The sequence below is a fragment of the Leptinotarsa decemlineata genome, unplaced genomic scaffold, assembly GCF_025532065.1.
Source record: "Leptinotarsa decemlineata unplaced genomic scaffold, Ldec_3_MD MMD2_tig00000505_RagTag_RagTag, whole genome shotgun sequence".
NCBI lineage: Eukaryota > Metazoa > Arthropoda > Insecta > Coleoptera > Chrysomelidae > Leptinotarsa > Leptinotarsa decemlineata.
In genome coordinates this window covers 13,681,641-13,693,893 of record NW_027412549.1, presented here as the reverse complement: position 1 = coordinate 13,693,893, position 12,253 = coordinate 13,681,641, and the positions used below count along the sequence as shown (strand labels likewise).

General features: G+C 35.0%; 1 long non-coding RNA gene across 2 annotated transcripts; it reads left to right on the top strand.

Moving 5' to 3' along the window:
- Positions 1 to 8,114: 8,114 nt before the first annotated feature.
- On the top strand, positions 8,115 to 10,959 carry LOC141481794 (uncharacterized). 2 transcript variants are annotated; one of them, XR_012465183.1, is made up of 3 exons: positions 8,115 to 8,561; positions 8,655 to 8,994; positions 9,051 to 10,959. It is a non-coding gene; the product is annotated as an uncharacterized lncRNA (long non-coding RNA). The 2 variants fall into 2 exon arrangements; XR_012465182.1 differs by having other exon boundaries at positions 8,655 to 8,998.
- The last annotated feature ends 1,294 nt before the right edge of the window (positions 10,960 to 12,253 follow it).

Genomic DNA, 12,253 nt, shown 5'->3' with positions numbered 1-12,253 from the left:
TTAGGCAGAGGAGGATGCAAAAATAGTCATTCATAGTAATCCAAATATGCATTCAACTATATAGTTTGGAACAGGATCAGAAAAAATTGTAGGGAAATTTACCTTTTCTTCACCGACACTTCAATGAGTACCCTTATTTATACTAAGAGGATGATCTAATTGATATCTTGAAATAAGGCTCTACAATGATAAAGAAATGGTGCCGATATTTAATAATATTTTGATCCATAAAATTCCAATTACTCATCCGAACATTAGATTGTTCAAAAAATGTAAAAAATGTTAAGAGTAAGCCAATATCAGGTACACTAAGAAAAACAAATAATAATACGGCGAACGAAACGAATATTGATCAAATCTACAATCGGTGTTGAATAAATAATGGCAATCGGAAATATACATGAAACAGCATATTTTTTTCGACTACTCATGTACATAAAAACCATATACAACGAAGTACCAAAGAGTACTCCCATCGAGAACCACCTTCCGTTAGGTATTTTGTTGGAATAGGCTGAAATAGGATGTAGTTTCTTCTTCAATATCATTATTGTTCAAGAATTTCTTCCAAAAAGAAAATTGAATATCTTCAATCCCGGAATCAGAAGAACCCAAAGTATGATTATCTTCACTTATATGTATAACGAGGACTGTTTGATTATTAACATTGAGTTACCAGCAATTTCACCCATGCTATATTTATTAACAAAGAACGCCATTTTTGGCCTAAATTACATGTAGAACAATTTTTTCATTTGACTTCGTAGGTTACATTAGAATGTAATTTCAGTAGAGTAATTACATAGGTAGAGCAAATATTCTGCAAAATTTAGGGTACATAACGTTGTAACATCAGTATCTAATCAGGTATCAAAGACAATGTAGGAAACTATAGGGCTCTTTATATCACAAAGAAAATCTCGTTATCAATAAAGAACAATATAAAAGAAATCGCGAATGTGAATTGAACTATAGGAATAGATGCCGGGGAGGCCGAGAGTGAATTTTAACGCATTATCCAAGACGCGATTCATTAAAACGAAGACGACCTAGAGGACACTACAGCACGACTCCAAGAAGCAGTCCAGCAATCCATTGAGCGAAGCGCACAGGACATCCCAGTGTCGTGCTTCAATCTAGAGCAGAGGTCTCCACATTACAGCCCGCGGGCCAAATCCGGCCCGCCAGTGTCATCAATCCGGCCCGCGACAGCCAATGATTTACTGTCATCAATCTGACCCGCGACAGCCAATGTTTACATAATTGTTGTTACTATTGCTATGATAAGTTGAAGAAGAAAACACAGAATGATAACTACTCGGTTTTATTTACTTGCAAGGTAAAACGTAACGACAGAAATGATGACAAAGAAAACTTAACTTAAGTATCTAAGTTTAAGCATATTAATAACAAACAAATAATTGAAATGAATCACAGTAAAACAAAAACGCTAATGAGATTTATGTAATTGTGATTTTCCACCGACAATACTTTGTAGTTGTGGATCAATTTTACTTGTACCAATTATCAAAAGAGATTTAAGATGCTCATCGGTTAATTGAGATCTGTAAACATTCTTTGTGTACTTCATCTTGGAAAACGTTTTCTCACACAAGTAAGTAGTACCAAAAACAGAAAACAACCCACGAGCAAATTTATGCAAATTATCAAATTGTTCCAGTGGAACAACAAAGATGAATTTTGATATTTGTTCTTAAGCATATCACTGCACCGTGAATCAATAATTTCCATTTGGACTTCCGGAACCAGGGTTTCAATGTCAGAATCAAAAGGATTTTGTAAAAGCCTAATTTCATTCGCAATGACATCAAAATCTGAAAAACGAGTATCAAAATTTATCTTCAAAGCACTCAAAATTTCGATTGCAAAATTGACGAGAAATTCAGTCTCTGTAGTGTTTCATGTTTCAAAAGGTGTGAAACATTTTTTACGTAATTGCGATTGAAATAGTATTATTTTCTGCCTTAAGGATTTGATATTGGTGTATAAATCAGGGAGATTTGCAATCTCAAATTCAGTTCGTTCATATGATTTGTCAAATCGATATAGAAGGCTAACTTCCACATCAATTCACTATTTTCTAAATCGGCAAAAGGGCGCTGCTTCTCATTTAAAAAAAATTCGATCTCTGCTCGAAGTTCAAAAAAGCGCTTAAGGAATTTTCCGCAACCAAGCCAGCGTATGGCAGTATGATATGTTAAATCATTGTCTCCAATCTGTTGAATAAACTAGCGGAATTGTCGGTGATTCAGCCCAGTGGATCTGATAAAGTTAACAACTGATTGACTGGTTTTAGAACTTCAGACATATCCAAACATTTTTCGCACAAGGACTGTTGATGAATGATACAAGGTAAGACTAATGATTTTGAACTACCAATCCTTTATTTTTGCCATACATATTTTTGCCTCCATCAGTTGTTATAGATTTCAAATTTCTCCATCGAAGGTTCTTTTTATTAATGGCATTTTCAACTCCCTCAAAAATATCTGCCCCTTATGTCGTGCCGTGAATACTATCAATATCAAGAAGTTCTTCATACGGTTCATAGCTTTTATCTACTCCACGAATAAAAATCAACACCTGAGCAGTATCTGACACATCTGTTAACTCATCCAATGCTAGAGAAAACCTCTCATGATGTCCATTTTTGTCAGACAGTTGAGATGATATATTTTCTGCGATGTCTTGCACCCTCCGAGCCACGGTGTTTGCTGACAAACTGACAATTTTAAATAAATTTACCTTTTCGGGGCATATTTCTTCGGCTACTGCAATCAAGCATTCTTTTATCATTTCTCCATCAGTGAATGGTTTGCCACGTTTTCGGATTTCAAGAGCCACACGAAAGCTGGCGCGAGTTGCAGACTCTTGTTCAGTATTCGCTTTGGTAAAGCTGCGATTTGAGTCCGCGTTTCAAAGCTTCAAATTTTTCCTTCCGCAAACTTCCTGTATACTTGGAGTAACTTTTAAGATGTTTCGATTCATAGTGTCGTTTAATGTTATAGTCTTTGAGAACAGATATGGTTCCATTACAAATTAAACATAGCGCCTCATTACTGGACTCAATCAAAAAATACTGAAAGTTCCATTTTTCTTGGAACGATCTGCATTCAGTGCCGATTTTTCGCTTCTTTTCCATACTAACAAATCACACATAAAAAAAATAAGTCAAATCAAAATATTTTCATTGACGGGGGTTACTCTATTTCACAATATACAGTTTCGCTTCCTTCGCCTTTCCTACGCAGACTAACTCGCAGTTGCGCTGCTAGCCTTTTTATATGCAATTATTACTGCGATCTCCAGGTGATCGGAATACACTAGCTAGAACCAGAACTTTCTCGAACCAACGCGGTAATTCCAAATATTTAATTACGCCTAATGCCACCTAGCGGGTAGCTGACAAATATAGTACATAGTGCCACTACTCACCGCTAGATGTCGTTAAGTGTCACAATACACAATAATAATTGAAATGCAAAAAAGCGTAAGTTTGCTTAGGTGACGCACTTTGCGACTATCCTAGTCTAGAAATATAGTTAAGGGCAGAAATTGGCCCTTGGGACAAACTGAAAAAATCATTATGGCCCGAAGGCTTCGAAGTTAGGATTATATAAGACTGGAGGTAATGAAGCTCATCAGGGTCAGAAGACACCTGAAGAGAAGATAGCAGCCGGCACTTACAAGTGTATGTACAGAGTAAGCAGACTTCTGGGGCAAGAATCGCAAACTACCGAAAAAGACAATTCTTGGCAGAACTCAATACCTGACCAATCTCAATGGACAACGAAACGAAAATGAAATATGCAGACCACTTCACTTTCACGACATTGACGGGTTTTATGTTGTTTGGCCATTCGTTAGTGCAACGTAGTGTCTATCATTAACATCAACATCGATGGTTTCCGTAAATTGAAAATCGAATTCCTTTAGAGTATCATTCTTAGAACTGAGCTGAAACGAACGATAAACAACATGTTTGTCATCGCCCCATCTGCAAGTGTCTTCCAATATACGAAAATCGATTGCGGCAGTTGTATCTCCAAAAACATATGCGGTTATAATTTCAGTGAAGAATCCTGCACTGATACCTGTCGGATACAATCCAAGGCCTTCATGGGATTAGCCAGTGTAGTGAATATTTTCTGATAGGTGTCAGTCCATTAACCTACAGGGTAGGTGATTTCATTTGGGAAAATTTCAGATATGCGGTTGGTTACGTCATTCATAGGCAGATCGGGCAATGACAAACATGTTGCTTGTCGTTCGCTTTAGCCTAGTTCGAGAAATGATACTCCGAAGGAATTCGATTTTCTATTATCGGAAATCATCGACTTTATGTTGATAATAGATTCTACTTGGCACTGACGAATGGCCAAACAGCCTGAAACCGGTCTGCATAAGTGTTCCAAAAATTGAAAATTGATTGCGGCAGTTGTATCGGCTACACCATATGCAGGAATAACTTCATTGAATAATCCGGATATTAGCTATAGGAATAGTTGTTTTCTGATAGGTATAGTCCATTAACCTACAGTGAAGGTAATTTGAGACTGACCTGAACGAATTGTTCTTTTATATGATTTGATTTACAGCCAGTCTCCAAATATTCCCGAGTTTCCACTCGATTTGTGGAATACTAAGTATCATGACAATAATATAATCGACACATGTAACATATCTATCTTTTACAAAAGTAAAAAAAATAATTGTTCTCTATATCTTAAAGGTTTATTTATGATTCTCTCAGATAAAATAACCACAGTATTTTCACTAGTACCACTAGATTCATTCGAAACATTTCTGTTCAAAGATTGTTGACTAGAACTAGGTGAACATGCATGAGAACTAGAAACATTCAAGTATAGTCGAAGTAAACGATTTCGTGCACTCTTAAAGTTGGCGGCACACTCTAAGGCTAAAAAACCAATACATAGAAATGAACCGGCAGCAAACTAGTCCATGTGTATTGTCGACTTGGTGGATCGTATTGGATAATTTTTACTAACCGAGTTTTATGATTGGCTGAAGAGTCATGAAATTAAATTTGAAGCCATGTTAAGATGACGAATAGAAATCGGGTAATGTGGTTATGGTTAACGACGTCGCGTTCAGTTCACGAACTGGTCGCGATTTGAGTGTGGAAATTCGATATAAGTGCAGTTATAATTACTTTAAAATTTTGTTATTTGTTTAAAATGTGGCGTCTTTGGACAAGTACTTATTGTAATAACTAGTGTTATAACAACGCTGACTTTTTTCTGTGTATTGTTTCCAATAGCGATGGTGAACAATGCGAAAAAGAGATAAATAAGATTCGAATGCATTTGAATATTGAAACACAGAGAGTATGCTTCAATGTATACAAGAATCAACAGATTAAGTTTGGTTGGGAAACAAACTATTACTACACTGCACTACAGCTTTTAGGAAAATCTCAGAGGATATGCTGAAACAAGTTCAGAATTCATTTAAAAAAAGACTGACATTAAATGTTGCAGAAAATGGTCATCATTTTAAACATATTTTTGGCTCCTCTATTCAATAAAAAATTTAGGCTTCATTGTTCACATTGAACATATATTGAGTAAGTGAACGTAAATAAATGATTTTTTTCGTGGTTACAATAATAAATAAAATAATATGTAAAATATCTGTTTTTCGTAACGTATACCTCTGATGAATTCGAAAACAAAAAAATATGGAATCAAATGACGTATTCATATACTGGGTATCCCATTAAAAAATATATAACTTTTGTTGTCATGCCTACTTGCTGCAAAAAGCACAAATTTTGATCGGTCAAACGACGAAAGCTGTCATCCTTGGCATAGGGCAAATGATTATCGAACTCAATAATAATTTACCTCACAGGGTGAAGGAAAGTCTTCATTTTTCAAACAAAAGTAAATATAAAATACAAATACATCGATATTCATCAATGAATATCTATTCATCATCTGTATACCGAAAATCCACTCATACGGGACAGTATCTGAACCACGAATCCAACCACCATCAATCGACTAGAAAAGGAATCATCAAGACTTTATTAGACCGTGCTTTTGGGCTCCGTAATACGAAGGAAGGTCTCGAGAAGGAACTAGACATCATCAAAAATGATCTTTAACGGAATGGCTACTCCAAAGAGATGGTAGAAAAGACTTTGGCTAGAAGACAGCAGGAGCCTCGCAAAGAAGAGAAGCCGTCACAACCAGTGCTTGCACTTTCCTACATCAGAGGATTATCGGAGAGGATAAGAAGAATTGGTTCCAAGTACAACATCAGAACCTGCTTCAGATCCGGTAACACTATCCATAGCAGCCTCACGAAAACCAGGCCACCAAACGCGATTCCAAGAATTGCATTCACCGGATACCTTGTGAGAGCGGAAAATCCTATATTGATGAAACTAAGAGGCCATTGAATGTTCGCATTGCCGAGCACAAGAAACACACACAGCGAGGGGAAACCAGCAAATCAGGAATAGCAGACCATGTTTGGACCCATCAACACAACATCGAGTGGTTCCAAGCTGAGATCTTGCACAGAGAGGAACATTGGTTTAGGAGAAAATTCAAGGAAGCCGCATACATGTTGTCCAACAATGTATTCAGCCAAGTCAGCGTAGTAATACGCAACATATGAAAACCCATCATCAGGCGAAAAATGGCCAACTCCCGCCAAAACGGTCATCTCCCACGGGACCAGTGAAGCGGAAAATGGAAAGCGGGGATAAGTGAAAGTACTCGAACGACCTATAAATAGTCATCTCTCGGAGGAATCAGTCCAGTCATCACCCGAAGACGATTGTAGTACTAACAATTGAAACGTCGTGAACTAACGTGACATTTCTTTATTTATTCAATTGTTCTATTTTTACTTGTATTTTATTTCACTATTATTTCATTTCAGGTTTATTTTGGTTAATATAATTGTTATTTTTTAGCTATTCTTTTTCAATTCTTCTTTTTTAGTTGTTTCAGGGATTTCAAATCATTTTATATAGTAGACAATGGAAGTCCGAACTAGTGAAATACAGTGAAATAAAATACAAGTAAAAATAGAACAATTGAACAAAAATCAAATAAAAAAAGAAAATAAAAAAAAACAAATACAAAGTTAAGAGATTCCAAGCCACGTTAGTTCACGACGTGATGACAGTCATCACCCAAAGACAATTGTAGATACCAACAATCGAAACGTCGTGAACTAACGTGGCTTGGAATTTCTTAACTTTGTATTTGTTTTTTTTAATTTCTTTATTTTTATTCAATTTTTGTTGAATTGTTCTATTTTCACTTGTATTTTATTCCACTGTTATTTCATTTCAGGTGTTTGCTTGATATAATTTTTATTTTCAGCTATTCATTTTTTAATTCTTCTCTTTTAGGTGTCTCAGGGATTTAAAATCATTTTATATATTAGACAATGTATGTCCGAACTAGTGAAATTCATTATGAAACATTGTCAATCACCTTCAAACTAATAGAAGTATGTTCAGGACTATTAGTTTAAGTTTCAAAATACGCAAGTACGTATCTACCCAAAGGCAACAAGAAATTAAAACGCTTGAAACAAAACCATCGTAATTGCAAATTTTTCTTCGTCACAGTGTTACGCCCACAATAATAAGATGGAAAATCAAATTATCGAGGCGTAATTAAACTAACTCAAAATCAAAACTCTAAAATCAAAATTAGTTAGCCGGTAGAGGGTTGGTGCGTAAAATAAATTATTTGACACTAAAGATATCAAAAACAATATTCTTATTAACTTCCCTCATTGGGTAAGTTCGCTTTTCACGAAACAATGTAACCCTGGATAGAATTCCCGAAAGTTAAGGCCATCGGTATATCGGATCGGATTGAACATATTCTTGAACTCTATGGATCCACGGTCGATCAGCTGATCGATTCTATATTCACAAATTGAAACTGTCAAATGTCTGAATATGTGCAGTATGGTGCATATGCAATTGCAGTTATAAATGCAATAGATGCTTCACGTAATACAAGATTAATATTATTCACGAATGTTTTCCGCGTTAGTATATATACTATTGGTTCACAGACGTCTTGGTAAGTATTTAGTTTTCTAAGTATTCTTGGTGATATGAAATGTTCCTTATATGTTAAAAAGGAACAAAAGTTGTGCAAGGCAAAATTAATAAATGAAGTAGATCCTACTTGTATATTCCTTAGTAGGTTGTCCTTTCTTTTGCAATTCCCAACAATGGCTTTCTATAGAAGGTCCGTTCAGTTTATCAGGATTGAAGAAAGTCTATACTTTAACTCGCAGAGGAAATCAAGCAAGCTCTATCTAATAAGCAGGGATGAAGCTGTCTCCAAGCGGTTAGGTGTAAAGCAAAGTTCTAAACATGCATGATAGCTAAATTGGTGTATGGCTATAGGATATAGTGATGTGGGAGCTGGAAGTATCCTTCGTACAGATAAAACTTAAAACAAGGTACTAAACGAAAAGAGACCTTCGATGGAGGGTGGTTTCGGAGAGAGTTTCGTCAGGAAACTTTTAAGGTTAGTTAAAACCCGAAATCTACACTGGGTAGTTGAAATATCAATCCTATGACAATTTTCTAGATGGTTTTACAACTAATTTTAATTTTTCAGACTCGGAAAATCCTCTATAAATAGAGAAAATCAGAACCACATGTTCCACTTTGATAAGCCCCCAATAAAAATGGAAAGGAAACAGAGATAAATTCTGGAGGTCAAACTAGGGATATTAGTAACATGTTATCAAAGTTGAGAATACTGAAGATGAATGACATCCTTTCTGTCAAATTTTGAATATTTAGCAGGGTTGGATCCTTCAGATAACCTCTAGATAAACAATAACAAACTAGCCTATATGAAAATGGAAAATTAAGGAATGGCGATAAAACAGATAACTCTGTTTGGAAATTCACAATGAACTAAACTGGTATCTTGAATGAAAAAAGCATTCACAGTGGGTAAAGTACTTCTTGTGCTGATTGAACATCTAAAAATATGGCTTTATTTCAGTTATTTGTCTGCTGTGCAATATCATCGAGTGACTTCAAGTTATCCATCCTGGATGATTTAATACATTTTGAAATGTTTTAATTTTCGAGAGCTTTATTGAAGTTATGAGTCAACTAGGAGGTATCAGTATGATTGAACCCGTAACAACAAGTTGAGCGTAATTCATTTGATGAAGATGAATTTGCATCTTTCGTTCAGATTGCCACTCATGAAAATGAATATAGTTGGGTTAGGTTAGGTCCAAAGTGAGTGGGTCTATTCGGCCTTCCACCTATTCACATTCGACCAAATAAATCCAGCCTCCTAACGAAGCCGATTTGTATGGTGAGTGGTCTTTCAGGTCAGATGCTATGAGTACAGCTCTGCCGAACTCAAACCAGATTCGGCCCTAGCTGGGCAGGCACAAAGTATGTGCTGTGCTGTTTCATCATTTTCCAAACAGAGGCGACTCACACTGTCTTCTGACAGTCCGAGTCTCTGCATATGATAATCAAAGACAGTGACCTGTAAGAAGGCCTGAAAAACATCGTAGTTTATCCCTACTGTAGTAGTCCAACAACTGTTTGGTATCAAGCTTCAAAGGATGAATAAACGCCTTGGAGTGAGCAAATCCTGGAAGATGCTGCCAGAAGTCCATACATCTCCTTGCCATCGAGGTGTTCAATCTTTGTTTGGCAAAGCCTAAAACAATGCAAGTGACAGGTTGTGGTCTGATGAAGCTGCTTGCAGCATCTTCCTTTGCGAAGCAGTCAACAGCCTCATTGCCTTCTAGGCCAGTATGGCCAGGAATCCAGACTTGAGAAAATCTGTTAAATCTTCCTAAAATGAATATGATAACCTCAAAAAATGAAAATTTATCATTGCATATTTTTTGTAGATTTATGGAAGAAGAACAATATGTAGTGGATTGATTTGTCATATCTCAAAGAGATTGAACATCGTTTTGGATGAAAACTTCCCGGGTAGCACCACCAAATCGACTTCTCTTGTCAAATTTCAACAAATTCACTCAAAATATCAATAAATTATATATTCAACCTTCCTCTTAAATCACTTCGTCCATTGGTGAAAACCATGAAATCCGTTTGGTAGTTTTTGTATGCATGATATGCATACATAGTAGTATTATAGGTATCAAATTTGATATCAATTTGTGTCTGTTTCATGAGAAGAACTCATAAAAGTACCCCAAAGTACTCAAAACATATTTTCGACACAGAATGAACCATGAATTATACTCGCGTATATGAAAAAAAAAAAACACGAAATAGCATTTGCTACAAAATCAGTTGGCATTCTGTATGATTGATTATAAAAGAGATTCGTTAGTGTCATTATCTTTAGCGTATTTTACATCAAAAATTTTATTCATGCCTAATTATCGATGATGTTATATGAATAATAAGAAATCATAAAAATGATATGAATGCATGAGCAGAGAAATGTCATATTGTTTAAGTATTTCAGTCCTCATATCTACTTCTCAATAAATAATTCATATAAAGTGGACTCCCGAATATTCCCAGAACAATAATCACATTGCAGAATCCTGGTCTCAACAAAGAAATAACGGATGTTTTTCTTGATGCAGATAATTATATACACAATCAAGTTGGTGTTAAATGAATTACTTATTGCACGATTTATATCTTCGAGAGTCAAGGTGAAGCTATGAAGTCATAGTTATTCCCTGTATTTTGTTGTTGATGAGAATAAAAAATATTAGAAAATCGTTTCGATTGTTTAATGTGGCAATGAATATTTTATATGTACGACAGAAAAAAAATCATGATGAATATCCTCAAATTTTATCTATTGAAATCTATTTTGATATTTAATTGCTGAGTTCACCCAAAACAACTTTTTTATAATTTCTGCATGTTATGGTATCTTCATTATAGTTTTTGTATCCGGTGCACTTTTTTTGAATGAATAATTTTTGATATTTATTTATACAGGGTGTTTCAGATTCGATCCTCACCATTGTGATCTCGGAAATTATGAAAGATACAAAGATGGTTAATTGGGGCAAAGTTGCGCATTTACCTGATTAACAAATGCCGTTGAGAAAGTTCTGAAATTACCAGTATATGCGGAGATATCAGGAAAAACAGAAATTTCGGAAAATGGTTTTCATTTTTTCTGGCTTCATTTTTCCAAGGATTCGAGAGTAAATTGCAATTCCACATTTCCACTTTTTCCCTGCTACATAGTGGTGTTTTCAGATTTGCTATCCGTCGTTTCGTCTACCGGCTAGCATCATCAGCTTTATTTTTTCTTATGACCGCTACATTGGATTTTTCCTGTTTTGAATACAACCAGATTTCACCTTTTCAATGATGTATCATAAGATATCATTCTCATTCGAACAATTGGAGAAAAAATTCTTATCACAACAGGCTTTTAGTTTGATGTTCCTAAATTTGACTTTTAATTTGTTATACTCAATAACATTTTATTATTGTATGAGTCATTGAATTTTTGGCGATAAATGGCTTCAACGAATGAAAAAAAAAAGATATATGATACAAATTTATTACAAATACGATAGAAACAGTGTTAGGACATCGGAAATGTATACTAGGGTATACTCGGAAGATTGAGGAAGAGGGAAATTGATTGTGTAGTGAATAATATTCGAAGAAGGGTACAATTGTGTCATCATGAACAAGGCCAGCATTTTGAGCATTTGCTGTGATTTACTTTTGTCTTTACATTTTACTTAATTATTGTTACCTGTTCAAAGTTCTATTTCCATTTAAAAATACACAATGTCTAATTTACCCGATACACACCTCATTTATCAAATTTTTATTGTTTATTCTGCTTCCGTATTTTTTCCTCTTCTTTTCAAATGAACCAAACTCGGAGATTTTGATCAAATAACTTGAACGTTTGATTTGGTTGTCATCTTTCGGGATACGAGTTTAAATACATTTCCGATGTCCTAACACTGTTTCTAACGTATTCGAAATTAATGTGTATCATATCTCTTTTTCCTTCATTCGTGAAAGCCATTTTTCACTTGTACAATATCAAAATGTCATTGAGTGTGACAAATTGAAAGTCAAATCTAGAAACATTGAAGTCAAAACCCATTATGATAAGATTTTTTTTTCAACATCTCCAATCTTTCAAATTTCAAATCCTTTGAAAAATAAAGCCAGAAAAAAATGAAAACTATTTTCCGAAATATCTGTTTT